Genomic DNA, 26,049 nt, shown 5'->3' on the forward strand with positions numbered 1-26,049 from the left:
AAAAAATACCAAACACAAACACACCCCTTTATTGATATGTCTTACACAAGTCTTGGGAGGTCTGCTCACTGACCTCTCTTACTATTCTTTGGATACTGAAGAAACAGTAGAATGAATGCTCTTCAGAAACTGGTCCCTCTGGTAGCCGTACATGTGTGCATGTGTGCTTAGTTGCTCAGTCGTGTCCGACTCTTTGCGACCCCGTGGACTATAGCCTGTCAGGCTCCTCTGTTCGTGGGATTTCCCAGGCAAGAATACTGGAGTGGGTTGCCATGCCCTCCTCCAGGGGATCTTCCCAACCCAGAGACTGAACCCACATCTCTAATGACTCTTGTATTGGCAAGCAGGTTCTTCACTCTAGTGCCAACCTGGGAAGCCCAAGTACTCTGCACATTAGTGCATATATTAGAGAGAATTTTGTGTCAACAAAATAATTCATTTTTATGGGTTCAGGATTGTATTAGGTTTTAAAATATAATTTCAAATGTTAATTTAAATTACAAATAACTTATTTTATGCTTCTGACTAAATTCCTTTCATCAGTTACTTGAATTAAATATGAGGTTGCTTTTGTAGTAATCAGTACACTTGAAACCCATGTGCTAATGTGTGAGTGGAAATATTTGTTGAGTATTAGGTTATATTAAATACTACTTAGAACATAAGTTTTTATTAGTCTATGTGAGGGGTAGGACAACAATTCAATTAAAAAAAACCAAACATGTTCTTGTTTTGGAGTGGGTATACCACAGAGTCTACTACACAGCTTTGAATATGCAGCTTCATTTTAACTACTTAAGAATTTGTCTGACTGGTCTAACCATGCAGTTGTTGACACTGCACATTGCCTCTCATGACTATTTGGAATGTATAGTCAAATGGGTTTTTATAGATACTTGAGGTACACAGGATTGCAATTATCTGCATCTGCTTTGGTGGTGGTTGTGGTGGTTTAGTTGCTAAGTCATATCCAGCTCTTGGGACCCCAAGAGTTGGGGCCTGCCAGACTCCTCTGTCCATGGGATTCTCCAGGCAAGAATACTGGAGTGGGTTGCCATTTCCATCTCCAGAGATTGAACCCAGGTCTCCTGCATTGCAGGCAGATTCTTTACTAACTGAGCTATGAGAGAAGCCCCACTTTAATTTTTATCAGAAGTCTTTGGGAACTACTTACTGTGTTTAAGCTATTTAAATATTAGCTATTTAATCATTTCCATTTAGCTATTTAATCATTTCCTCCTTAAACATTGCTTTATATGTACATTTGGCACAAATTTTCTTTTTAAATTATATACATAAATGTATTTGTTATACATTACACATTCATTGAAAATTTAAAGAAAAGGCAGCCATCATTTCAAAGACAAAGTTGCAGAAATCTTAATACTGTGTTATTCACTGAATCTCAATATGTCTTATGCTTGATTAAATATTATAAACTTTATAACTAATAGGATTAATAATTTATCCATTTCTGATTTGTATTATTTGAGTACTATCATCTTGCTTACTTTTAAAACTAATCCATTGTTCTTTTATAAAGGTAAAGAATTAATAGCATTATGGCATGAATGCACACAGTTTTGCCCATGTTACATGACACCAGAAACTTGGGGCTTTATTTTTGTTATTGAGGAATCTGACCACAATAAAACATGTTTTGCACAGTATCAATTTTATTGCATCATTTTCATGTCCATGAGCAAAACTGTGTCAGTTCAGTTGGAAAATAGAGAGCAGTGCTAGAATTTGCCTTAACAACCAGGATGTCTTGCCCTCAGTCACTTTACATTTGAAGATAGGCTACATGGACTATTACACATGAAGAAACAGCTAACTTTGAAATAAAAATGTTCTGGCTCAGAGAAGATTCAGCCATTGTGTCGGAGGATTAGAGAGTGATGTATGTCAATCAGTCCATGGATTCTGTTGAGATGAATTTCAAGCCATGACTTGGAGCCCAGAAACTCTGGGTGGTGGAAGACAGTTGTTTGGAGGGAAGAACCTTGACCTAGGCACTGTGTATACCCTGATATTCCAGGAGGGTAGAAAGTAGTTGTTTAATAATAAATAATAAAACTTTTTCTTTTAGGCAGAAATATTTTATCATCAGACATGGTGGCTTAGTTTCCTGCTACCTGTGAGCGTGCTAAATCTGATTCCAGATCAGTAAACCACATCCTTCTCTCAGAGTTCCCGGTGGATTTGTGACTTGTGACTGTTGTACTACTTAGTGAAGTGAAAGTCGCTCAGTCATGTCCGACACTTTGTGACCCTGTGGAATTCTCCAGGCCAAAATACTGTAGTGGGTAGCCCTTCCCTTTTCTAGAGGATCTTCCCAACCCAGGGATTGAACCCAGGTCTCCCTCATTGCAGGTGTACCTTCTCTTTTTGTGAATTTTTTTTCCCCTTGATCACTTGAATTTAAATTTGCCCTCTTTGAGGAAAATAGGGATAGTGGCTGAATTATGTATTAATTTTTTTTGATGTATGAAATGTCAGTGTATATGGGGCTTAATTACTACTGGGTTCAAAACACAGTTTATGACTTTAAGCAGTGAATATTGTGGCTTCTCTGACCAGGTCAGCAGCAGAGATGAGGCTCATAGGCCGTGCTTGGAATAGGATGGGGTTTATAAAATAAAATGGGGTTTCATCTCTTCTGCACGTGGCATGAAGGTCGACCTCAAATTAGGTCCTATTTGCCTTAGGCAACAGATACAAAAATATTGCTTTGATTTATGTCAAAGATTATTCTCTGTTTTCTTTTGGAAGTTTTATGGTTTCCAATTGTACATCTAGGTCTTTAATCCATTCTGAGTTTATTTTTAAATATGATGTGAGAAAACGTTCTAATTTTATTCTTTTGTATGTAGTTATCCAGTTTTTCCAGCACCACTTATTAAAAAGACTGTATTTTCCTCATTGTGTATTCTTGCCTCCTTGTCATAGATTGACCAACCATAAATGTGTGAGTTTATTTCTGGGCTCTCTATTCTCTATTCATTGTTCTGCCTGTCTATTTTGTGGTCAGTACCATACTGTTTTGATGATTTTGTAGGAAGTCAGGAAGAAAGATTCCTCCAACTGTTATTTTTTTCAATATTGTTTTGGCTTTTCAATGTCTTTTGTGTTTCCATAAAAATCTTAAAATTACTTATTTCTGTGAAGTGTACCACTGGTAGTTTGTTAGGGATTGCATTGAATCTGTAGATTGTCTTGGGTAGTGTGGTCATTTTAACAATACTAATTCTTCCCATCCATCAACATGGTATATCTTTGCATCAGTTTGTATCATCTTCCATTTCTTTCACAGTGTTTTATAGTTTTCTGAGTACAGGTATTTTATCTCCATAGTTAAATTTATTCCCTAGGTATTTTTTTAAATGTGATGGCAAGTGGGATTTAAAAAAAGTCTCATTTTTGATTTTATTGTTATGTGTTTCTATATATTAAATTTGTATCCTGTAACTTTATGAATTGATGAACTCTAGTGCTTTTTCCGGAGAAGGCAATGGCACTGCACTCCAGTACTCTTGCCTGGAAAATCTCACGGACAGAGGAGCCTGGTAGGCTGCAGTCCATGGGGTCACTAAGAGTCGGATAGACTGAGCGTCTTCACTTTCACTTTTCACTTTCATGTATTGGAGAAGGAAATGGCAACCCACTCCAGTGTTCTTGCCTGGAGAATCCCAGGGACGGGGGAGCCTCGTGGGCTGCCGTCTATGGGGTCGCACAGAGTCGGACACGACTGAAGCGACTTAGCAGCAGCAGCAGTGCTTTTTCAGGGGCATCTTTAGGATTTTCAGTGTATAGTACCATATCATCTGCAAACGGTGACCATTTTACTTCTTTCTTTCAGATTTGGATTCCTTTTATTTTTTCTTCTTCTTGACTGTGGCTGGGACATCTGAAAAAAGTGACGAGAGAAGGCTTTCTTACCTTCTTCCTGATCTTATAGAAAGTCCTTTCAATTTTCACTGTTGAGTATGCCATTAGCTGTGGGTTTGTCATAAATGGTTTTATTATGTTGAAGTATGTCCCCTGTATACCCACTTTGTGGAGAGTTTTTAATCACAAATGGATGCTGAATTATGTCAAAAGATTTTTCTGCATCTGTTGAGATTATCATATGATTTTTATTCTTCACTTTGTTAATGTGGTATATCACATTAATTGATTTGTGGATACTTAGCCATCTCTGGAATAAATTCCACTTGATCATGGTGTGTGATTCTTCTAATGTATTGTTATATTTGGTTTGCTATTATTTTGTTGAGGATTTTTGCATGTGTGTTCATCAGTGATAATGGCCTGTAATTTTTTTTTAATATATATATTTCTGTTTGGTTTTGGTATCAGAGTTATTCTTGTCTTGTAGAATGAGTTTGGAAGCATTCATTCCTCTGTAATTTTTGGCAATAGTTTGAGAATGACAGGTGCTAACTCTTTTATAAATGTTTGGTAGAATTCACCTGTGAAGCCATCTGGTCTAGATGTTTGTAAGTTGAGAGTTTTTGATTATTGATTCAATTTCATTTCTGGTAATCAGTCTGTTTCTATTTTCTATTTCATTCTGGTCAGTCTTGAGAGCTTGTACATTTCTAGGAACTTGTCCATTTGTTCTAGATTATTCATTTTATTGGCATATAATCATTCATACTGTCCTTTGTATTTCTGTGTTGTTGGTTGTAAGTATTCCTTTTTCATATCTGATATAATTTGATTGGGTCCTCTCTCCTTTTTTGTTGATCAGTCTGACTTAAACTTATCAATTTTGTTTGTCTTTTTAAAGAGCTGGCTCTTCATCTCATTGATCTCTTCTATTATTTTTTTAGTCTCTATTTTATTTATGTCTGTAATTCTCTGGTCTTTGATTTCTTTCCTTTGGCTAACTTTGGGTATTCTTTATCTTTCTTTTTCCAGTTCCTTAGGTATAAGGTTAGGTTGTTTATTTGAGATTTTTTTCATTTCCTGAGCTTTGTTTGTATCACCATAAATTTCCCTCATAGAACTGCTTTTGCTACATCCCATAGATTTTGAATCATTGTGTTTTGTTTTCACTTGTCTGAAGGGGTGTGTGTGTGTGTGTGTGTCTTTAGATCTGAAATTAGGCCATTCTAGATAGCACATATGGGCTTTCTTGGTAGCTCAGCTGGTAAAGAATCTGCTTGCAACTCAGGAGACCACATTTTGATTCCTGGGTCGGGAAGATACCCCTGGAGAAAGAATAGGCTGCCCACTCCAGTATTCTTGGGCTTCCCTGGTGGCTCAGGCAGTAAAGAATATGCCTGCAATTCAGAAGACCTGGGTTCAATCCCTGGGTTGGGAGAATCACCTGGAGGAGGGCATGGCAACCCTCTCTAGTATTCTTGCCTGGAGAATGTCCATGGACGGAAGAGCCTGGTGGGCTACAGTCCAGGGGGTCTCAAAGAGTCAGACAGGACTGAGCAAGTTAAGCACAGCACAGATAGCATATATATGGGTGTGTTTTGTATCTGTGTCCTTTCATGGGAGCATGTAGTCTGTTTAAATTGAAAATAATTATTGGTAATTAGGTACCTACTGCCTTTTAATTTTATTTTTTAACTTTACAATATTGTATTGGTTTTGCCATATATCAAAATGAATCCGCCACAGGTATACATGTGTTCCCCATCCTAAACCCTCCTCCCTCCTTCCTCCCCATACCATCCCTCTGGGTCGTCCCAGTGTACCAGCCCCAAGCATCCAGTATCATGCATCAAACCTGGACTGGCGACTCGTTTCATATATGATATTATACATGTTTCAATGCCATTCTCCCAAATCATCCCACCCTCTCCCTCTCCCTCTCCCACAAGTCCAAAAGACTGTTCTATACATCAGTGTCTCTTTTGCTGTCTCGCATACAGGGTTATTGTTACCATCTTTCTAAATTCCACATATATGTGTTAGTATAGAGATAACAAAGGAATATTTCCTGCAAAGATGAACTCGATAAAGGACAGAAATGGAATGGACCTAACAGAAGCAGAAAATATTAAGAAGAGATGGCAAGAATACACAAAAGAACTGTACAAAAAAGATCTTCACGACCCAGATAATCACAATCGTGTGATCACTGACCTAGAGCCAGACATCCTGGAATGTGAAGTCAAGTGGGCCTTAGAAAGCATCACTACAAACAAAGCTAGTGGAGGTGATGGAATTCCAGTTGAGCTCTTTCAAATCCTGAAAGACGATGCTGTGAAAGTGCTGCACTCAATATGCCAGCAAGTTTGGAAAACTCAGCAGTGGCCACAGGACTGGAAAAGGTCAGTTTTCATTCCAATCCCAAAGAAAGGCAATGTCAAAGAATGCTCAAACTACCACACAATTGCACTCATCTCACATGCTAGTAAAGTAATGCTCAAAATTCTCCAAGCCAGACTTCAGCAATATGTGAACCGTGAACTTCCTGATGTTCAAGCTGGTTTTAGAAAAGGCAGAGGAACCAGAGATCAAATTGCTAACATCTGCTGGATCATGGAAAAAGCAAGAGAGTTCCAGAAAGACATCTATTTCTGCTTTATTGACTATGCCAAAGCCTTTGACTGTGTGGATCACAATAAACTGTGGAAAATTCTGAAAGAGATGGGAATACCAGACCACCTGATCTGCCTCTTGAGAAATTTGTATGCAGGTCAGGAAGCAACAGTTAGAACTGGACATGGAACAACAGACTGGTTCCAAATAGGAAAAGGAGTACGTCAAGGCTGTATATTGTCACCCTGTTTATTTAACTTATATGCAGAGTACATCATGAGAAACACTAGACTGGAAGAAGCACAAGCTGGAATCCAGATTGCCAGGAGAAATATCAATAACCTCAGATATGCAGATGACACCACCCTTACGGCAGAAAGTGAAGAGGAACTAAAAAGCCTCTTGATGAAAGTGAAAGTGGAGAGTGAAAAAGTTGGCTTAAAGCTCAGCATTCAGAAAACGAAGATCATGGCATCCAGTCTCACCACTTCATGGGAAATAGATGGGGAAACAGTGGAAACAGTGTCAGACTTTATTTTTATGGGATCCAAAATCACTACAGATGGTGATTGCAGCCATGAAGTTAAAAGACGCTTACTCCTTGGAAGGAAAGTTATGACCAACCTAGATAGCATATTCAAAAGCAGAGACATTACTTTGCCAACAAAGGTTCGTCTAGTCAAGGCTATGGTTTTTCCTGTGGTCATGTATGGATGTGAGAGTTGGACTGTGAAGAAGGCAGAGCGCCGAAGAATTGATGCTTTTGAACTGTGGTGTTGGAGAAGACTCTTGAGAATCCCTTAGACTGCAAGGAGATCCAACCAGTCCATTCTGAAGGAGATTAGCCCTGGGATTTCTTTGGAAGGAATGATGCTAAAGCTGAAACTCCAGTACTTTGGCCACCTCATGCGAAGAGTTAACTCATTGGAAAAGACCCTGATGCTGGGAAAGATTGAAGGCAGGAGGAAAAGGGGACGACAGAGGATGAGATGTTGGATGGCATCATGGACTCAATGGACATGAGTGTGAGTAAACTCTGGGAATTGGTGATGGACAGGGAGGCCTGGTGTGCTGTGGTTAATGGGGTCACAAAGAGTCAGACATGACTGAGCAACTGAATTGAACTGAGTGTGTGTATGTGTGTATGTGTATATATATATATATCTTAAAATATATATATATGATTATTTTAAGTTGCTAATCTCTTCATTTCAAATGCAATTTAATAATCCTATATTTTCTTCAACCTTCCCCAGGATTACTTTTCTTGACATCATATTTTACATATCTTTTTTTTGTGTATTCCTCAACTACTTATAGCAGATACAGACGACTTTATAATGCTTTTGTCTTGTAACCTTTTACTAACTTTGTCCATGCTTGATTACTACCTTTACTATGTTTTTACCTTTATTGTATTTTTGCCTTAACCAGTGAGCTTTTTTCCTTTAGTACTTTTTATGTTTTTAGTTGTGGCTTCTTTTGTTGTTGTTGTTCACCTTTCAGATTTATTGTAAAGGAGTTATTGTGGTGCTGAACTGAAAGAGTTCTTATCTATAAGCAAGAGTTCTTTTGCTTATCTATAAACTTTTTGATCTCATCATCAAATCTGAATGAATGCCTAGCTGGATAGGTAATTTTTGAGGTAGGTTTTTTGCTTTCACCACTTTAAGTATATCGTGACACTCTTCTGACCTCAGGGTTTGTGATGAAAAGTCAGCTGATAGACCTGGGAGTCCCAAGTCTAGTGCTTGTGCACTCGTGTGTGGTCCTGAGTCCTAGGCCCTCAGTGGATGTAGCCATCTCCAAGGATGGCTGTATGCTCAAGAGTTTTACAGCAGCCCTCCTACTTTTGGGGGGCTGTGTCCTCTGCAGGTTAGTTACTTGGCTTGAGACATCCCAGTACAGGTGCTTATAGCCTACTAGGCAAGGCCAGGTCCCTAGACTGATAAACTAGAGGGGGAGCTTGTTAGTACCACTGTCCACATGGTAGAACAAGTTCCCCAAAATGGATAACGCCAGTATCTGTGTTTCCAGGGTAAGCTCCAATTGCTTCTGGCTTCTTCTGGAGATTCTTTAAGGTTGGCCTGCATCTGACCCAGGATCCTTTAAAATTACTGCTTCTGCCCTGGGTCCCTGAGCGTGTGACATTTTGATTGCACTCTAAGAGTGGAGTCTCTATCTTCCACAGCTCTCCTGAATGTAAACACTACTGACCTTCAAAACCAGATATTCTAGGGGCTGGTCTTCCCAGTGCAGGACTCCCTGCATTTCTAATTTTCCTCTCACTGTGGGTCATCCACCTAGAGGCATGGGTCTTGACTACACCTTTGCTTCTCCTACCCATATCATTGTGGTTTCTTCTTTATGTCTTTAGTTATATAATACTTTTTTCTGGTAGATTCTGGTCTTTCTCATCAGTATTGCTCTGTAAATGGTTGTAATTGTTGTATGCCCATGAGAGGAGGGGAGCTGAGGGTCTTTCTACTCTACCATTATGGCCAAGCTTTCTTTATTTTCATATTTTTTAAATTAAAATATAATAATTGACATATAACTTTGTATTGGTTCCAGGTGTACAACATAATGATTTATGTTCATACTGTGAAGTGATTACCACACACAGTAAAAACCATTTTTTTCTTAACTTTTTCAATTTTTTGTCTTACACCAGAGAACAACAAACATATTCATCAGGTGGTGTCATAGGGAGAGTTGAAGGCTGTTACTGACATGCTTCTCAGAAGAAGCCTCTTAGACAGGACTCAAGGAAAGTGTGACATTAGGCATGCTTTCTGCCACTCCCTTCTAGGCTCTGCACTGAAGGATTAAAGCAGGATCATTGGAGGGAAAATGTGAACAAAGAAAGTTCTCTCTCCCTGGAGAAATAAACAGATGTTGATGCGTGAATCCTTATAAAAAGACCAGGGAAAGTCTTTTGGGATCATCAAGGCAACTTCGGTGTTCCAGCAGGTTGATAACGGGAGCCAGGCAAAGGGGAGACTGAATACAGACCTGAGGTGGCAGGGGCAGCCTCCTGCAAATATTTTCATCTGTTTATAGCACATGGGCAATCTGAGGAATTTGAAAATCTAAACAAACTTTTTTTTTTAACGAAGAACTTCTTTGTATGTCCTATCTTGTATATATATAAATATATATATATGAAAGTGAAGTCGCTCAGTCATGTACGACTCTTTGCAACCCCATGGACTGTAGTCTACCAGGCTTCTCTGTCCATGGGATTTTCCAGGCAAGAGTACTGGAATGGGTTGCCATTTCCTTCTCCAGAGGATCTTCCCAACTCAGGGATTGAACCTAGGTCTCCCTCATTGTAGGCAGATGCTTTGCCGTCTGAGCCACCAGGGAATATATGTAAATCTTTTTACAGTTAATATTGCCTCAGAACAGTTCATTTCAGTCGCTCAGTCGTGTCCAGCTCTTTGTGACCCCATGGACTGCAGCACTCCACGCCTCCCTGTCCATCACCAGCTTCCGGAGTTTACTTAAACTCATGTCCATTGAGTCGGTGATGCCATCCAATCATTTCATCCTCGGTCGTCCCCTTCCCCTCCCGCCTTCAATCTTTCCCAGCATCAGGATCTTTTCAAATGAGTCAGCTCTTTGCATCAGGTGGCCAAACTACTGGAGTTTCAGCTTCAGCATCAGTCCTTCCAATGAATATTCAGGATTGATTTCCTTTAGGATGGACTGGCTGGATCTCCTTGCAGTCCAAGGGACTCTAAAGAGTTTTCTCCAACACCACAGTTTAAAAGCATCAATTCTTTGGTGCTCAGCTTTCTTTATAGTTCAACTCTCACATTCATACATGACTGCTGGAAAAACCATAGCCTTGACTAGATGGACCTTTGTTGGCAAAGTAATGTCTCTTCTTTTTAATATTCTGTCAAGGTTGGTCATAACTTCCTCCAAGGAGTAAGTGTCTTTTAATTTCATGGCTGCAGTCACCATCTGCAGTGATTTTGTAGCCCCCAAAAGTAAAATCTGCTGCTGTTTCCACTTTTCCCCCATCTGTTTACCATGAAGTGATGGGACCAGATGCCATGATCTTCGTTTTCTGAATGTTGAGTTTTAAGCCAACTTTTTCACTCTCCTCTTTGACTTTTGTCAAGAGGTTCTTTAGTTTTTCTTCACTTTCTGCCATAAAGGTGGTATCATCTGCATATCTGAGGTTATTGATATTGCCTAGGTTTACCTAAAACACAGATACTTCCAAAATTGATTTATTTCATGTAAGAATGTCACCGAGAAATTGCCCTACCCTTTGGGCACAAAAATCTTAATATTGGACGTATGTGAGAATAGCAGCCCAGAGGTACTAGTTAATGCTTTAAACTGAAATTAGATCCAGGCCTACTGGTTGTTAGTCAGTGTTGTGGTCAGGTTATCTATGCAGTGTATAATCTTTGCAGAAACATTTATGTCAAGAAGATTTGCATTGTTTAATTGTATCAACAAATCAGCTCAGTAATCTGCAAGCATGTTGACTCTGTTTTGCCTTCATTGGGTAGTTTAATCTCCAGCCTGGAAAAAAAGAATGTTGTAGGATGGAACATTTATTCAAGACCTTCCTGTGAGTTCACTTTTTAAAGCCTGGTATGATTTACCTTAGCTGTTTGGAGGTCATACCTATGGTGTACAGGAAAGAATAGCTGCATCTCTCTCTCTTTTTTTTCTTCCAGTAATTTTACAGTTAGGTCATCAAGATTCATATCCTTGTAAGTCAGTTTCCTTTTTTATATGAGTTGATATTGTCTCTGGCCATTTCAACAAATCATATTCTGCAGAGAGGTCAAAAAGGGTAGATACATATCATCTGTTTTAATAGAAATCCTTCCAAAAGTTCTGTAGATATCTAATTCCAGCCTAATGACATTTCAGTGGAATGCTCGTTGCAGTTGACATCTATTGCCCTTAGCTCAAAGTGTCATTTTTCCAAATATTTCTGGTAGTTTTGCTTATATTTTCTTTGTGTGATAGTAGTGTTTCCTGACTGAAAGTAATGCATATGTGCTATTTACTGGATAATTTTGAAATAGATATTAACAAATTGTTTCTCAGCAAGATGGACAACCAATTTTCCATATGTAGGAAAAGAAAATGTTTCTATAGCTAATATTCTTGAAATTGTTGCAAAATTACCCAGATTTTCAACTGTGAGGCTGTTATATATCTATCTCCTATGGTAAACGGTAGATTAAAATAAAAGGTTAAGTGAAAAGCTACTTTAATTCTCTATCTTTGTGTTAACAAGCTGTAAGCTGAAGGATTGTTAAAAGAATATATAATTCTATTCAGTTTTTAGTTAAACTTATTTTCTTAGGCATCATGACTTATTCAAAAGAACTGCTATTTAGTTCAACATGTCTTTAAATAAAAGTTGCTTTGACCCCAGAGAACCTTTAAAATCATAAGCAAAATTGGAATAGTTCTTAGGTTTCACATTAAAATGTCACTGACTCTCCTCTTACAAAGAGATAAACAACAACATTGAGAATTTTTTCTACTCTGTAAATCACTGAAAAAGGAAGTACTTTTCAGATTACTTATAGCCTTTCAAGCCATTTTTACTGGTTAATATTGAAAATTCAGATTGTTTCAGAAAGTTCATAGTTGATGGTTCATCCTTCTGCTTTCTTGCTAGTTCAGTTTAGTTCAGTCGCTCAGTCGTGTCCAACTCTCTGCAACCCCATGAATCGAAGCACGCCAGGCCTCCCTGTCCATCACCACTCCCGCAGTTCACCCAGACTCTTGTCTATCGAGTCGGTGATGCCATCCAGCCATCTCATCCTCTGTCGTCCCCTTCTCCTCCTGCCCCCAATCCTTCCCAGTATCAAAGTCTTTTCCAATGAGTCAACTCTTCGCACGAGGTGGCCAAAGTACTGGAGTTTCAGCTTTAGCACCATTCCTTCCAAAGAACACCCAGGACTGATCTCCTTTAGGATGGACTGGTTGGATCTCCTTGCAGTCCAAGGGACTCTCAAGAGTATTCTCCAACACCACAGTTCAAAAGCATCAATTCTTCAGTGCTCAGCTTTCTTTATAGTCCAACTCTCACATCCATACATGACCACCGGAAAAACCATAGCCTTGACTAGACAGACCTTTGTTGGCAAAGTAATGTCTCTGCTTTTGAATATTGCCATCCAGGTTGGTCATAACTTTCCTTCCAAGGAGTAAGCGTCTTTTAATTTCATGGCTGCAATCACCATCTGCAGTGATTTTGGAGCTCCCCAAAAGAAAGTCTGACACTGTTTCCACTGTTTCCCCATCTATTTCCCATGAAGTGATGGGACCAGATGCCATGATCTTAGTTTTCTGAATCCATCTCATAGAAAAATCCAGGCTTAGGATGTTTTGCTTGTGTCAATTTTTTTTTTTTTTTTATTCCAACACATTATAACATTTTTCTGTATTTAATACAGATAGGAGGAGAAAACCCAGCAAAGTACATTTCAAAAGGAATGTAGTTCTTGAGTTGCTGCTTCAGGGAAGTTCATTTCCAACTTAACGCTAAATCCATCATTCAGCACAAATGATAGTCTGCTTTGTAAATAAAACCATGGTCTGGAGATTTCTTTCCTTGAGAAAAGACAAACTGTTGTGCCATTTAAAGGTTACCTAGTGTTTGGAGAAGGTTAGAGGAATATCCTGAAGAAAATGCAATTTTCTTCATCTGAAAAAGAAAGGCACTTGAGCTACTCTTGAATGTTGGGACTTTTTAGTGATAACAGGACAGTTCCACTGATGGGCTGTCAGATCCATCACGGTATTAATAACCATGTTGTGTACTATCTGAAAAAACTTGCCTATTTACAAATGTCAGAAGAGATCATCTCAAATGTTTCTCAAAGATCCAAGGAATTACTCTTAAATTTTTCTAATGTTCTAAATTCAGTTTGTACTGGCAGATAGAGTGATCACACAATGTTAATTTTCTCCTTCTTTTACCACTTTACATCAAGCCTTATAAACACTCATGAGGGTGATTTTTAATTTGCTAAATTTAACTAATTTAAAACTTTTAATTTAAAAAATTGTTTAATTTTTAGTCTTATGAACACTTACCAAAGATATATATATTTCAGTTAACTTACCATCTGCATTTAAATTACTTGAAATGTATTCGATAAGGAGATATGTGCTTGGCAGGATAGACTGAGGAGAAAAATACTACATTTATGAAGCTATGCCAATAATAAATTGCTGTAGAATTGTCTTCACACTTTGAGTATAGTGTTTTCCTCCCCGATTTTTTTCAAGATATTTCCTTGAAAATGATTCCACTGGATGTCTTAGAATAAAATAAATCTTCAAAATACCTTTTTAAAAAGGTAGAATCTAATAAATGCTCTTTCTAGGGGATGAAGGAGACCTAGAGACTTTTAAAACCAGGTTTATATAAAAGCAAAGATGATTTTTAGTGCTATCTTATTCATTATTCATATTTAAATAATAGTAATGTGAAAATGACAGTAGCGATAACTGTTTACTGAATGCTGGGTTCTGTAAATGTTTTATGCATGTGTGCGTGCACACACACACCATTCTCTGATTTTAAAACAGTCCTACAGTTTAGACATTATCATCCATATTGTATTGAGGAAATGGACCGCTGTCCCAAACAGCTGGGAAGTGAACGAGGCAGGATCTGAGCCCTACCTCACCACCTCTCAAGCCTCTCTTTAGTCCAGTGGGCTAATTGTTCATCTCATGCCGCCTCTGCACTATGCGGTTTGGATGTATATGCTGAAAAAAGAGATGAGGCCTTGTCCTTGCTCTTAAGAAGCTAAGTTTTATAACTTCCTTAAGTTTGTCTTCCTTTTCTGAAGGAAAAAAACAGAAACCAACCTCAAAAATATGAATGAGACAGCTCTCAGAATCAGTTGGCAAATAATTTACTTGAGTTGCTTTCACTTTGAGAGCATATTTTTCTTCAGTTCCCTCATTTCCATTCTCGATGTCATTGCCTGAGTGGGTTTCTGCTGTTCATCTCTGGGTGTCAGGTACCAGTGGCTTCTGCTGGTCTTCTTGCTTCTGGCATTCACTTTCATTTACTTTCTCATTCACCCTCTTCATTCACTTTCTCAGAGGCCTCCAAGGGTTATCATCCCAACACATACACAACATCACATCCCTCTCCTCAGAAGCGAATTCCACGATATGTTAATAAACTTTCTTTAAAATCTGGGTTTAGTTTATCATTCCAGCTTATTTCACTAGAGCCAAGACTTTGTCATCATTAAAGGGAAGATGGCACCTTGGAAGATGCCACCTTCATTGACTGAGTGGAGCCTCCTGACTCTCAGGGTGGAGAGTGATGACTAGAGGTGGGGAGACTGTCTGGGTGGAGTTCCTGAGCTTCACTATTTGATCCAACCAGTGCTTCCTGCAAAGAAATTGTAAATATTGCCCCACACTAAAAAGTATATTACATTTGAAAACTAGTAACATGGTGAAGATTTTCTGTGCTAAGAAGGCCTTAACCTGGTCCATCATCACTGACATTTGGAAAGTTGTTGAGAAAGACTGAAATAGAAGTACTTAGGTATTTCTTTCTGCGTAGTCTAGTAGATGCTGATATTGTTTTTATTGGGTTGTACAAGTGTAGGAAGTCTACAAATTTGATAAAATCATGTTTCATCTGAAAGAAATAAATTTTAAAAGGTAGTATAGGGATATCCCCTGGAGAAGGAAACGACAACCCACTCCAGTATTCTTGCCTGGAAAATCCCATGGACAGAGGAGCAGTCCATGAGGCTGCAAAGTTGGACATGACTGAGTGACTTCGCTTTCACTTATAGGGATATTTTAATGTGTTTAATATGATAGGTTTGGCACTGTTCTCATTGGTGGTAGAATAACTTTTATTTTGATGCCTTATTACAGAAGTCCTGAACTTTCTCTGTAAGGGCCAGATAGTAAATACTTGGCTTTGTGGCCACATCATTTCTGTCGAAACTATTCAACCTGCTATTGCAACATGAATGCAACCAGAGACAAACTGTGAAGGAATGAGTGTGGCTTGTGCAACAAAACACAAAAGCTTATTATTTTGTACCTCTTTTTTATTTTACTATGTATAAAAATAGGGAGCTGCCCAAATTTTGCCTATGGGTTATAGTTTATTGACACCTTCTTAATCAATCATTAAAATTTTTTTATGATGATAAGAAAAGTGCTGTTTTCATGCTTTGAGATTTGCTTTTAAAAGTATTTGTTGTATTATAATTTTATATACAGAGTGTATTTGTTTATAAAGAAACACAGGCTATTCAATTTCATTGACAGTTTTTCTTGAACTGTAACATATTATCACACCATTTTAGTAGTTGGAACTGAACAAAATGAAACTCTTTTCTCTTAAAAGGAGTTCCCAAAGATAATTGTTCAAACTTTTTCTGATCATTTTTTTAAGGAAACAGTTGATTAACCTTTATTTATTGACTGTCAATTATAATAGAAGTGTTAGTTGCTCATTTCTATGTGACTCTTTGCAATCCCATGGACTGTAGTCCACCAGGCTCTTCTGTCCATGAAATTCTCCAGGCAAGAATACTGGAGTGGGTTGTCATTTCCTTCAGAAATAATAGAAGAGAGATAGTTAAAAAGTCGAGTTTGGGGCTTCCCTGGTGACTCAGTGGTTAAGAATCTGCCTTGCAGTGCAAGGGACACAGGTTTGATCCCTGGTCTGGGAACATCCCACCTGCCTCAGAGCACCTAAGCCCATGCACCACAACTACTGAGCCCACACTTTAGAGGCCTTAAGCCACAACTGCTGATGTTCTCACGTCTGAAGCCTGTGCTCCACAACCAGAGATGACACCACAGTGAGAAGCCCCGGAACTGCAATGAAGAGTGGACCCTGTTTGCCACAACTAGAGAAAGCTTGCGTGCAGTAGTGAAGGCCCACCACAACCAAAGGAAAAAGAAAGAAAAGAAGAAGAACTGAGAGTTTTATAAGGCTAGAATAATTTGTTTATCCACAGGCATCCTTTGACTACTTATCATGTGTCAGGCTGTGCTAGGTGCCAGTTTACAGGCTTTTGTAATAATGATGGCTAATATTTCTTGAGCACTTTGTATGAGCCAATCATTATAAGTCCATTATGTATCTAACCAGTATAATTATCACAGCAACAGAGGTAAATGCCAGTGGGATCTGCATTTCACAGATGAAGAAACAGACTCAGTGGGGTTAAGTAATTTGCTGAAGATCACAGGAAAGCCAAGAATGTTCTAAGTAATTGTCTCTCTTAACAGTCGTACTCTATAGCTTGTCATGCTGAATAAAATAGACAAGGTCCCTATTGTGATGGACCTTATTTAGAACTAAAAGAAACAGCCACTTACAAAATAAGTAAAGAAGAAACTGCCACCTATTGTCAATAATATTGAAATGTTCTGTAGAGGTAAGGGGGACTATTCCAAAGAGAGATCACAAAAATACTAATAGAGATGGGGGTGATGACTGTGGGATTGCTGTGAACACAGTAATACACAGGAGAATCAGGTAAAATTCTTTTAAATCATATAAAGCTTTCAGTAATCTCATCTGTTAATATTACACTTATGTAGCCCTTTGAAGAACACAAATGCATCGATTCAGAATGCAGTTTGCATGGTTTCAGTTATACCAGTGAGGGTAGTCTATTTTGTGATATATTTTTGTTTCTTTTAATGATCCTTTAAACAATGGAGAATGTTTAGTCAACAAATCAAAAGGCTTTAAGTAAGTAAGAAAGGATGGTTTCTTTATTACATTTCATTATCCCTTGAAAACTTGAGAGAGGGGAGTTTAGGACATACATTGATTTTCTAAAAGGAAGTAGTGGTCCACAAATAGACAACAATTATCTCACACAATCCAGTTTACTAAAATATATATGATGTTAAATTTCTGATGAATTTCTATAAAGAAGTGGTGAATCTTTCATACTTACTTTGCTTGTTGTTGTTATTTAGTCACTAAGTTGTGTCCAACTCTTGTGACCCCATGGACTTTGGCCCGCCAGGCTCATCTGTCCATGGGGATCTGTCCATGCTCTTTCCTTCTCTAGGGGATCTTCCTAACCCAGGGACTGTACTGTGTCTCCTGCATTGGCAGGCAGATTATTTACTGTTGAGCCACCAGGGAAGCACACTTAACTTTGCTATTTCCTGTGTATTTTAAAGTTTGAAGATATGGTAAAATTAGAACAGGACCTATAGTAAGGGGCAAACTTGGATATCCATTGGCAGAAGAAGTTCATTACACTCATTAATGTGTACATTTAACAAGAATTGGGCACCTGCCAAATACCATACTCTGTTCTGACTGCTAAGATTATGGCAGTGACCACAGCACAGACTCTGCCTTCATGGATCAACATTCTGGTGAAGGAATGCAGACAATAAAGAAGTATATAGTACAGGGTTAGTAGAAGGAAAGAAATCTTAAAAATTAGGGCAGAAATAAATGCAAAAGAAACAAAAGAGACCATAGCGAAAATCAACAAAGCCAAAAGCTGGTTCTTTGAAAGGGTAAATAAAATTGACAAACCATTAGCCAGACTCATCAAGAAACAAAGGGAGAAAAATCAAATCAATAAAATTAGAAATGAAAATGGACAGATCACAACAGACAACACACAAATACAAAGGATCATAAGAGACTACTATCAACAATTATATGCCAATAAAATGGACAACGTGGAAGAAATGGACAAATTCTTAGAAAAGTACAACTTTCCAAAACTGGACCAGGAAGAAATAGAAAATCTTAACAGACCCATCACAAGCACGGAAATTGAAACTGTAATCAAAAATCTTCCAGCAAACAAAAGCCCAGATCCAGACGGCTTCACAGCTGAATTCTACCAAAAATTTAGAGAAGAGCTAACACCTATCCTACTCAAACTCTTCCAGAACATTGCAGAGGAAGGTAAACTTCCAAACTCATTCTATGAGGCCACCATCACCCTAATACCAAAACCTGACAAAGATGCCACAAAAAAAGAAAAGTACAGGCCAATATCACTGATGAACATAGATGCAAAAATCCTTAACAAAATTCTAGCAATCAGAATCCAACAAGACATTAAAAAGATCATACACCATGACCAAGTGGGCTTTATCCCAGGGATGCAAGGATTATTCAATATCCGCAAATCAATCAATGTTGTACACCACATTAACAAATTGAAAAACAAAAACCATATGATTATCTCAATAGATGCAGAGAAAGCCTTTGACAAAATTCAACATCCATTTATGATAAGAACTCTCCAGAAAGCAGGAATAGAAGGAACATACCTCAACATAATAAAAGCTATATATGACAAACCCACAGCAAACATTATCCTCAATGGTGAAAAATTGAAAGCATTTCCTCTAAAGTCAGGAACAAGACAAGGGTGCCCACTTTCACCATTACTATTCAACACAGTTTTGGAAGTTTTGGCCACAGCAATCAGAGCAGAAAAAGAAATAAAAGGAATCCAAATTGGAAAAGAAGAAGTAAAACTCTCACTGTTTGCAGATGACATGATCCTCTACATAGAAAACCCTAAAGACTCCACCAGAAAATTACTAGAACTAATCAATGATAATAGTAAAGTTGCAGGATATAAAATCAACACACAGAAATCCCTTGCATTCCTATACACTAATAATGAGAAAACAGAAAGAGAAATTAAGGAAACAATTCCATTCACCATTGCAATGGAAAGAATAAAATACTTAGGAATATATCTACCTAAAGAAACTAAAGACCTATATATAGAAAACTATAAAACACTGGTGAAAGAAATCAAAGAGGACACTAATAGATGGAGAAATATACCATGTTCATGGAATGGAAGAATCAATATAGTGAAAATGAGTATACTACCCAAAGCAATTTATAGGTTCAATGCAATCCCTATCAAGTTACCAACGGTATTCTTTGCAGAGCTAGAACAAATAATTTCACAATTCGTATAGAAATACAAGAAACCTCGAATAGCCAAAGCGATCTTGAGAAAGAAGAATGGAACTGGAGGAATCAACCTACCTGACTTCAGGCTCTATTACAAAGCCACAGTTATCAAGACAGTATGGTACTGGCACAAAGACAGAAATATTGATCAATGGAACAAAATAGAAAGCCCAGAGATAAATCCACACACATATGGACACCTTATCTTTGACAAAGGAGGCAAGAATATACAATGGATTAAAGACAATGTCTTTAACAAGTGGTGCTGGGAAAACTGGTCAACCACTTGTAAAAGAATGAAACTAGAACACTTTCTAACACCATACACAAAAATAAACTCAAAATGGATTTAAGATCTCAACGTAAGACCAGAAACTATAAAACTCCTAGAGGAGAACATAGGCAAAACACTCTCCGACATACATCACAGCAGGATCCTCTATGACCCACCTCCCAGAATATCGGAAATAAAAGCAAAAATAAACAAATGGGACCTAATTAAACTTAAAAGCTTCTGCACAACAGAGGAAACTATTAGCAAGTGAAAAGGCAGCCTTCAGAATGGGAGAAAATGATAGCAAATGAAGCAGTGGAGAAACAACTAATCTCAAAAATATACAAGCAACTCCTTACAGCTCAATTTCTGAAAAATAAATGACCCAATCAAAAAATGGGCCAAAGAACTAAATAGACATTTCTCCAAAGAAGACATACAGATGGCTAACAAACACATGAAAAGATGCTCAACATCACTCATTATCAGAGAAATGCAAATCAAAACCACTATGAGGTACCATTTCACGCCAGTCAGAATGGCTGCAATCCATAAGTCTACAAGCAATAAATGCTGGAGAGGGTGTGGAGAAAAGGGAAGCCTCTTACACTGTTGGTGGGAATGCAAACTAGTACAGCCACTATGGAGAACAGTGTGGAGATTCCTTAGAAAACTGGAACTAGAACTGCCTTATGATCCAGCAATCCCACTGCTGGGCATACACACCGAGGAAACCAGAAGGGAAAGAGACACGTGTACCCCAATGTTCATTGCAGCACTGTTTATAATAGCCAGGACATGGAAGCAACCTAGATAGATGCCCATCAGCAGATGAATGGATAAGAAAGCAGTGGTACATATACACAATGGAGTATTACTCAGCCATTAAAAAGAATACATTTGAATCAGTTCTAATGAGATGGATGAAACTGGAACCTATTATACAGAGTGAAGTAAGCCAGAAAGAAAAACACCAATACAGTATACTAACGCATATATATGGAATTTAGAAAGATGCTAACAATAACCCTGTGTACGAGACAGCAAAAGAGACACCAATGTATAGATCAGTCTTATGGACTCTGTGGGAGAGGGAGAGGGTGGGTTGAAACATGTATAATATCATGTATGAAACGAGTCACCAGTCCAGGTTTGATGCACGGTACTGGATGCTTGGGGCTGGTGCACTGGGACGACCCAGAGGGAGGGCAGGGGAGGGAGGAGGGTGGAGGGTTCAGGATGGGGAACCCGGGTATACCTGTGGCGGATTCATTTCGATATTTGGCAAAACTAATACAATATTGTAAAGTTAAAAAAAAAAAAGAAGTATATAGTATACTATGGAGGGGTGACTGTATTATGGAAATGTAAATTCTATGGAGGAGACAGTGTTAGCAGCCTGTGGGTTAGAAAGGGGAATAGTGGTCTTTTTGACAAGGTGACCTCTGAACAGTCCTGAAGAAGTGAGAGAGCCAGCCATATACTTGTCTCCAGGAAGAGTGGTCTGGGAGAGAGACCTACTGGTCATTGATCATTAAGAACATCCCTGGGGAGGGATCGAATTTGCTAAGTTTAAGGAAGTCGGTGCTTATGGTGTGGAGTGGGAGAATAGTAGGAAATGAGTTTTGAAGGTGGTTGAGGGACAGATCATAGAAATGGTCTTAAATCATTATTCACCATATTATTTATAGAACTTAGGGAAAGTGCCTTCAGGTCAGTAATTATTTGAATGAGGCATTTAATTTTAGGAGGATACATTAATCAGGACACTTTTGGATTATGTTTTGGAAACACAGCTCAAAGTAGCTTAAAGTTATAAAGGAGGAGTAATATAACTTAATGTAGCTTAGGTTTAAACTTCCCTCTTGTGTGTGTACATTAATAATACATTGGCTCTATTCCCAGCTGTGCTTTCCCCATATGCTGGCAAAAATGGCTATTACAGATTTTAGTTTTGACCTTAAATGTTACTACTTAGCAACACTAATTTTCTCCCCAGTGCCTCCCACAAAAATTTCAGAGATGGCTCTTATTGCCCTGTCCTCTTCACGTGTCCACCCCTGAACTAGTCACTGTGATTAGGATTTGTGGTGACTCATTAGACATACTCATTCCAAACAACATGGAATGAGAACCAGGGAGGAGTGATTCTCCAACTAGGCATTGAAAGGCAAAAATATGTGCCTGTAAAAGAATAAGAAATAGAATGCTAAATTATATGGAAACCAGAAATATGATTGCCATTAGTTTATTCTAAGGACAAAAGGTACTGAGCAGCTCTGCCTGTCAAGTGAAATAGTAAGCTGCCTAGGAACACTAGCCAGAGATCTCACTCATTATTAAGATCTTGGTGTTAATGACTTGCTCTGAGAAGGGACTCCATTAGATAGGAGGATCTATGCAATCTTAGCAGTGAAAATAGAGTTTGACATTTGGTAGGTACCCAATTTTGTTACATGAATGAGGATATAATTTTACAACAGAGCTAGAAACAACTTTTAGGAAGATGCAGTTTTAAACATCAGCATCACCTCTGTTACTGAGAAAAAAGAAAGCAAAGAATGTAAGCCACATGAGGACAGCTTTCTATCTTTCATTTTCTTCTAATAGCTTAGTGCTATAAACGAGGGTTCCAAGATTATTCAAGGGGGGAGGAACAGTCTTTTCAACAAATGGTACTGTTACAGTTGTGTATCTACAGACAGAAGAATGAAGTTGGACAGATACTTTATACCATGTACAAAAATGAGCTAAAAAAAAAGATCAAAGACCTTTACTTAGGAGCGAAATGTAATATTTTTAGAAGAAAACACAGAGGAAAATCTAATCTTCAAGATACTGTTTGGAGCAATGATGTCTTAAATATGATACCACAAATACAGGTGGCAAAAAAATAGATGAATTAAGCATCACAAAAATTTAAAACATTTATGTGTCAGGGGACACTATTTAAAAGATTAAAAAAGACAATCTACAGAATAGAAAAAACATTTGCAAATCATGTATCTGGTAAGGCTCTGGTATCTAGAATGCCTAATGAATTCTTATTCAGTTGCTAAGTCATGTCTGACTCTTTGCAACCACATACACTGTAGCATGCCAGGCCCCTCTTCCTCCAGTCATTTCCAGAGTTTGCTCAAATTCATGTCCATTGAGTCATTGATGGTATCTATCTATCTTATCCTCTGCCACCCCTTTCTCCTTTTGCCTTCAATCTTTCCCAGCATCAAGGCTTTTTCCAGTGAGTCGACTCTTTGCATCAAGGAGCTAAAGTACTGGAGCTTCAGCTTCAGCATCTGTAGTCCCAATGAATATTCAAGGTTGATTTCCTTTAGAATTGACTGGTTTGATCTCCTTGCAGTCCAAGGGACTCTCAAGAGTCTTCTCCAGCAGCACAATTTGAAAGGATCAGTTCTTCAGTGCTCAGCCTTCTTTATGGACCAACTCTTACATCTGTATGTGACTACTGGAAAAATTATAACTGACTATATGCACCTTTGTAGGCAAAGTGATACCTCTGCTTTTTAATAGGATGTCTAGGTTTGTCATAACTTTTTTTTTCTTTTTAAGGAGCAAGTGTCTTTTAATTTCATGGCTACAGTCATGGTCCACAGTGGTTTTGGAGCCCAAGAAAATAAAATCTGTCACTCTTCCCACATTTCCACTTCTATTTGACATGAAGTGATGAGACTGGATGCCATGATCTTAGTTTTTTAATGTTGAGTTTCAAGCTAGCTTTTTCACTGTCTTCTTTCACCCTAATCAAGAGATTCTTGAGTTGCTTTTCACTTTCTGCTATTAGAATGGTATCATTTGCATATCTGAGGTTGTAGATATTTCTCCTAGCAATCTTGATTCCAGCTTGTGATTGATCCAACCTGGCATTTCCCATGATGTACTCTGCATAGAAGTTAAATAAGGAGGGTGACACTATACAGCAGCTTGTTGTACTCCTTTCCCAGTTTTCAACCAGTCAGTTGTTCCATGTCCAGTTCTAACTGTTGCTTCTTGACCCTTTATAGGTTTCTTAGGAGACAGATAAGATGATCTGGTACTCACATCTCTAAGAATTTCCCAGTTTGTTGTCATCCACACAGACAAAGGCTTTAGCATAGTCAATGAAACATGTTTTTCTGAAACTCCCTTGCTTTTTCCACGATCCAGCGAATGTTGGTAATTTGATCTCTGGTTCTTCTGCCTCTTTGAAACCCAGATTGTATATCTGGAAGTTCTTGGTTTGCATACTGCTGAAACCTAGCTTGAAGGATTTTGAGCATAACCTTGCTGTCATGTAAAATGAACACAATTGTGCATAGTTTGAACATTCTTTGGCATTGCTTTTCTTTGGGATTGGAATGAAAACTTACTTTTTACAATCCTGTGGCCGCTGCTGAGTTTTCCAAATTTGCTGACATATTGAGTTCAGGACTTTAACAGTATCATCTTTTAGGGTATGAAATAGCTCAGCTGGAATTCCATTACCTCCACTAGCTTTGTTTGTAATAATGCTTCCTAAGGCTCACTTTACTTCACATTCCAGATGTCTGGCTTTAGGTGAATAACCATACCATCATGGTTATCTGGGTCATTAAGACCTTTTTTGTATAGTTCTTCTGTGTATTCTTGCCACCTCTTCTTAATCTCTTCTGCTTCGCTTAGGTCCTTACCTTTTCTGTACTTTATTGTACACATCCTTACATAAAATGTTCCCTTGATATCTCCAGTTTTCTTGAAGGGATCTGTAGTCTTTCCCATTCTATGATTTCCTCTACTTCTTTGCATTGTTTATTTAAGAAGGCTTTCTTATCTCTTCTTGCTATTCTCTGGAACTCTGCATTCAGTTGGGTATATCTTTCCCTTTGTCCCTTGGCTTTCACTTCTCTTCTTTCCTCAGCTATTTGTAAAGCCTCCTCAGACAACCACTTTGCCTTCTTGCATCTCTTTTTCTTGAGGATGGTTTTGTTCACTGCCTCCTGTACAATGTTATCAACCTCTGTCCATACTTCTTCAGACACTCTGCCTACCAGGTCTAATCCCTTGAACCTCTGTCCATAGTTCTTCACCATACCAGGCACTCTATCTACCATATCTACAGCTCTACAATAAAATCAAAAGGGATTTGATTTAGGTCATACCTGAATGGCATAGTGGTTTTCCCTACTTTCTTCAGTTTAAGCCTGACTTTTGTAATAAGGAGCTGATAATCTGAGGTACAGTCAGCTCCATGTCTTGTTTTTGCTGATTATATAGAACTTTTCCATCTTTGACTGCAAAGAACATAATCAGTCTGATTTCAGTATTGACCATCTGGTGATGTCCATGTGTAGAATCACCTCTTGTGTTGTTGAAAAAGGATATTTACTATGGCCAGCGTGTTGTCTTGACAAAACTTGGCCCTGTGCTCTCCTTCTTTTTGAACTCCCAAGGCCAAACTTGCCCGTTTTCCCCAGTATCTCCAGTCCGCTGCGATGAAAAGGACATCTTTTTTGGTGTTAATTCTAGAAGGTGGTGTATGTCTTCATAGAACCAGTCAGTTTCAACTTCAGTCACTGGGACATAGAGTTGGATTACTGTGAAGTTGAATGATGTGCCTTGGAAATGAACCACAATCATTCTGGCATTTTTGAGACTCCACCTAAGTACTGCATTTCTAACTCTTTTGTTGACTATGGAAGCTACTCCATTTCTTCTAAGGGATTCTTGCCCACAGTAGTAGATACAGTGGTCATCCAAGTTAAATACAACCATTTCTGTCCATTTTAGTTTACTGATTCTTAAGATGTCAATATTCAATCAAAACCAGTGAGACATACTACTCTACACCACCAGGATAGCCATAATTTAAAAGACGAAAAATAGGAGTGTTGATGGGATGTGGGGAAAATGGAACCCCATATACTCCTGTGCTATGCTTAGTTGCTCAGTCATGTCCAACTCTTTGCAATCCCATGAACTGTAGCCTGCAAAACTCATCTGTCCATGGGGATTCTTCAGGCAAGAATACTGGAGTGGGTTGCCATGCCCTACTCCAGGGCATCTTCCCATTCCAGGGATCAAACCCAGGTCTCCCGCATTGTAGGCGGATTCTTTACCCTCCTTCCAAACTCCAGATATATACCCAAGAGAATTAAGAGCATGTGTTCATACAAAAACTTGTACACAAAATGTTCATAGCAGCATAGTACAAAAAATGAAAATAAACCAAATGCCCATCAGCTGATGATTGGATAAATTAACTGTGGTATATCAATGCAGTCGACTATTTTTCAGTCCTGAAAAAGTTATGTGG

The 26,049-nt window shown here is 38.3% G+C and overlaps 1 protein-coding gene across 1 annotated transcript in view; it reads left to right on the forward strand.

The window, feature by feature from the left end:
* Window positions 1–26,049, forward strand: part of SLC2A13 (solute carrier family 2 member 13) — a 526,695-nt gene that overhangs the window by 126,183 nt on the left and 374,463 nt on the right. The window lies entirely within an intron of this gene.

Source organism: Bos javanicus, chromosome 5, assembly GCF_032452875.1.
Source record: "Bos javanicus breed banteng chromosome 5, ARS-OSU_banteng_1.0, whole genome shotgun sequence".
Classification (NCBI taxonomy): domain Eukaryota; kingdom Metazoa; phylum Chordata; class Mammalia; order Artiodactyla; family Bovidae; genus Bos; species Bos javanicus.